Source organism: Alosa pseudoharengus, unplaced genomic scaffold (genome assembly GCF_046254945.1).
Source record: "Alosa pseudoharengus isolate Yale_2024_CS ecotype anadromous, Long Island Sound unplaced genomic scaffold, YU_APseudo_1.1 YU_APseudo_1.1_scf_17, whole genome shotgun sequence".
Lineage (NCBI taxonomy): Eukaryota > Metazoa > Chordata > Actinopteri > Clupeiformes > Clupeidae > Alosa > Alosa pseudoharengus.
Window position 1 is genome coordinate 2185153 of NW_027468640.1, and position 5000 is coordinate 2190152.

The 5000-nt window shown below is 38.8% G+C and overlaps 1 protein-coding gene across 1 annotated transcript in view; it reads right to left on the reverse strand.

Annotated features, from left to right (window-relative positions):
- The window catches only part of pde5ab (phosphodiesterase 5A, cGMP-specific, b), a 117769-nt gene that overhangs the window by 111817 nt on the left and 952 nt on the right, over positions 1-5000 (reverse strand). The gene's annotated exons all lie outside the window — the stretch shown is intronic.

Below are 5000 nucleotides of genomic sequence, written 5' to 3' on the forward strand. Positions count from 1 at the left end.
TTGGGTGTTTGTCCCATTTTTCAAATCCATTGTACATAAGAGGACCCCACACTTCACTGCCGTATAATGAAATTGGTTCGATAACTGTTTGAAATATTTTGAGCCAGATCCGAATGGGTATGTCAAATTGAATAGTTTTTTGATGGCATAGAAAGCCCTTCTTGCTTTCTCTTTCAAATCATTCACGGCCAAGTTGAAATTACCAGTTGAACTGATTTTAACTAGGTGTAACTTTTTACTTGTTCGATTGCATATGTACCAAGGGTTAATTTCTTTCTCTGATGTCTGGATTTTTTCTGGAAGGTTACTATTTTTGTTTTTTGTGGGTTAATAGTCAGGGCCCAGGTCTGACAGAACTTGTGCAGGACATTTAGGTTCTGCTGTAGACCCTCTTCTGTTGGAGACAGCAGAACCAAGTCGTCCGCAAAAAGAAGAAATTTGATTTCGGAGTCATTTAATAGGAGGCCAGGAGCTGCTGACTGCTCGAGTCTTTTTGCCAATTCATTAATATATATATTGAAGAGGGTCGGTGATAGAGGACAGCCCTGTCTCACACCCCGTTCTTAAGTGAAGAATTCTGTTTGTTTGTTTCCAATTTTAATTGCACATTTGTTGTTTAAATACATTGTTTTTATTATGTTGTTCCCCCTACACCAGATTCAATAAGTTTAAAAAATAGGCCATCATGCCAAATAGAATCAAAGGCCTTCTGGAAATCTACAAAGCAAGCAAATATTTTTGTTTTATTTTGGTTTACATATTTATTTATTAAGATGTGTAGGGTGAAAATATGATCTGATGTTCTACATTTTGGTAAAAAAACAATTTGACTTCTACTCAGGGCATCATGCTTGATAAGGAAGTTTATTATTCTATTGTTTAAAATGCTACAAAATAACTTCCCCAGATTACTGTTTACACAAATGCCCCGGTAGTTATTAGGGTCTAATTTGTCTCCACTTTTGAAAAGGGGTGTAATGAGTCCTTCATTCCAGACATCAGGGAAGTATCCGACACTCAGAACCAAGTTGAACAGTTTTAGAATAGCCAGATGAAAATTGTGGCTTGCATTTTTAATCATTTCATTAAGGATGCCATCAGGGCCACTTGCCTTTCTTGGCTGCAAGCCTTTGAGTTTTTCTGTTAGTTCATTTTCTGTAACTGGGTAGTCTAGTGGGTTTTGATATTTATTTATTGTGTTTTCCATGTCAATCATTTTTTGGTAAATTTGGGTTTGTTCTGGGTTCATGCTGTGTTTTCCATAGAGGTTTTCAAAGTGACTTTTCCATACTCCTCCATTTTGGATGGCAAGTTCCTCATGTTGCTTTTTGTTAAGTTTATTCCAGTTATTCCAGAAATTATTTGAATTTAAAGATTCTTCAATTGTCTCTAATTGATTTTTTGTGAACTGTTCCCTCTTCTTTCTGAGTGTGTTTTTGTATTGTTTAAGCTCTTCATAATAGCTAAGGCGTAAACCAGGATTGTCGGGTTGTTTTTTATTTGACAGGAGTCTACGTTTTTTTCTTCATTAATTTGCAATCTTGATCAAACCATTTTTCCTTTTCTTGTTTATTCCTGGTAGTTGTAAGATTAGAAATGGTTGCCAATGGTTGTAATGGAAAATGTTGTTTAGTTCTTCGGCTGCATGGTTTACGCCCTCTTTATTATGCAGGTAAGTATGTGCTAAAAATGTTTCTATTTGAGAACCCACTTTAGGTTGACAAAAAGCTTTCAGGTACTCCTCTTTGCTGTTATCGGCCCATCTGTAGGTTTCTCTAGTGCTGTACAGCATTACAGGTATGGGCCTTTTGTGTGTGTTGGTATTTTCGCTAATTTTAAGATACATAGTAATTTGACTGTGGTCTGACAGAGGTGTTAGTGGTTTGACCGTGAATGCTTTGAAAGTGAATAGGTCCAAATCTGTAATTATATAATCAACTGTTGAGCAGCCAAGTGGTGAGCTGTAGGTATATCTTCCTAATGAGTCCCCTCGCACCCTACCATTGAGCAGGTACAGACCAAGGCTTTTACAGAGCTCGATGAGCAATTTACCATTTTTATTGACTGAGTTGTCAAAAGTATTACGGGCAAAGTTTACCATGTTTGATAGATAATCGCTGCCGAATATATGGTTATTACCTTCATCTGAGTTGTAGTCGGCTAAAGATCCTGTCCTGGGCCCACTTCCCCGATAACGACGGAGACACGCTCTTAAGAGGGTTTTCTACGATTCATCTTACGATCGTTTGTTTGGTTTTTCCGACTGTTTCCCGAACATGCTCGTAGCGTGAACGCGCGTGCACTGCTCTTAAGATGCTCTTAAGGGGAGCTGTCCACGTTAATAGTTCTGAAATATCCTCTGATTTGACGGTGATGTCAGGTGACTGCACGTCACAGCTATAGGCCTACCATTTAAACTTCGGATCTACACATTAATTCACATCAATACGAAAATAGAAACACTTTGACATCTGCATGTAAGCATCCCAAGTAGGTTATATACCACTCAGAGACATAAATAATTGTAATTATTTTAAGATTAGATTGTTGCACCATGCAATAATTTTCGCGGTGCCACTTAAGAACACGTTTGAAGATAAGAAAGAAGTCGAGTAAGAAAGAGAGGAAATGTGTAGGCTTAGATTTTGATGCAGTAGGCTACAGACTAAACCACATGTTGCTTTCTCTGCTTTTTACTTCATGGGCCTAATAAAATATTCACTTAGCAAAGATAATGTCAAACTATTCTGGCAACGTCTCGTTTCATAACTTGATTGCATTTTTGTCCGCTTTTCATCACGTTATTATGACCATTACATGTAGGCTATTTTGCACGCTAAAATCTGATTCATCACAGGTAAACACAATAAAGAATGGGAGCGTAAATTGGATTATGTATTCTAAATTGTAATTCCTCTGTATGTCCTGTTGGTGACCTCAGTGAGAAGTACTGTTAAGACGCTCTTAGCCGGTAACGAGTACTCTGGAGCACTCGTAGATCTACGAGTGTTTTCACGATGCTCTTAAGCTACGATGGTTTCGGGAAACAGTCGGCAAATCTTAAGACGTTCGTAAGAGGGACTTTACGACGCTCTTAGGCTTAAGATGCTTTCGGGGAAGTGGGCCCTGGCATTTAGGTCTCCGCAGATCAACACTTTACCCTGGGCCTGAAAGTAGTTGATCTGACTGTGGAGAGTATCAAAAATCTCTTCATTATAGTAGGGAGATTCAGAGGGGGGAATGTACAGAGCACAGAGGAATATATCATTTGTTGTCTGTGTTAGTTTTTTGTCAATTCTAAGCCAGATATGTGATTCTTCTTTTTTGATTGTAGTAATATATTCGGCTATTTCTAATTTCAGCCAAATAATTATGCCTCCTGAATCTCTTCCACGTGTGACTTTTACATGTTTTCTGGAGGAAATGGCTATTTCACAATACCCTGTGGGACAGAGAGTCACTTCATCAGTTTTGCGCCATGTTTCTTGGAGAATTATTATATCTGTGTTTTGAATGCTTTTCTTAAATTCCAGGGCTTTAGTTTTACAACCAAAGCTGGATGAATTAATGCCCTGAATATTCCACAGTGAAACTGATAAAGATTTCATCACACAAGTAATGTACTAATAATGATTTGACAAATTTTAACAAGTTTCATGGACCTCTAAGGTCTCTCTATTCCTCTCTCTCTTCCTTCCTCTCTCTCTATTCCTCTCTCTCTCTTCCTCCCTCTCTTTCTCTGTATCTGCTGTGCATCTCTGCATGTGTGTATAGTTGAGAAGAGAAAGAGTGTGTCACCTGAGGGTGATTCATGTGTTGAATAGGGAGCAGAGTGTCTTTGATTACCTGTAGAGGTGTTTTGATGACATGTAGAGGTGTTTTAATAACATTTAGAGGTGTTTTGATTACCTGTCGAGGTGTTTTGATTACCTGTCGAGGAACTTGTAGAGGTGTTTGATAACATTTAGGGGTGTTTTGATTAACTGTAGAGGTGTTTTGATTGGCTACCACATACCGTTGACTTGCGCTAGCCTGCCACTCCACAGTACACCCGAGGCAAATAAATTCAAATTAAACAAAAAATGAAAACGCCAGAATATCGATGTAAATGTCTGTGTTGATAGAATACTGTTAGAAATAAAACTACCTTTTTTTATTGTGTCCTGTCACAAATCCCGCACCACCCCTTTAAGGCATTTCAATGTTTACTTTGTTTAAATGTGCTTAATTGTGTCATTTTTGACAGTTCACTGATACGACACCTGATCTGACTGATAGTGATGATCTGAACCGATAGTGTTGCTGCCCTCTGGGGGATTGGATGAGGAAACACACCTCAGAAACAACCTTGTGTGTGTGTGTGTGTGTGTGTGAGAGAGAGAGAGAGAGAGAGAGAGAGAGAGAGAGAGAGAGAGAGAGAGAGAGAGACACTCAAACACCTTTGAACTGAAAGCTGAAAGGTGAAGCCACATACAGCACTAAGCCAAGCAACAACCATCAGACATACATGTAATAAACACATAAACCAAAACAGCAACATCTTTCAATCACACATCTTCTCTCTCTCTCAAACAATCCTAGATAGTGTTGACATCTCTGACCCCTGATGTGCAGTCGTCCTATTCCTCACCTCTCTCACACACACGCATCTCTGACCCCTGATGTGCAGTCGTCCTATTCGTCGCTTCTCTCACACACACGCAAGACCATGTGCATATCAATAGACGGTAACACTTTACTTGACAGTATTGACATAAGAGTGACATGACATTGTCATGACACATAAAACCTAACCCTAACTCTAAACCTAACCCTAATCCTAACCCTAAATTGTTATGACAAAAACCGAATGTCTCTTAATAACAGAAGCGTTATGTCATAAACGTTTATGACTTCTTTATGACACGTTCATGACAGTGTTATGTCACTCTTATGTCGACACTGTCAAGTAAAGTGTAACCCAATAGACACACACACACACACAGACACACACACACACA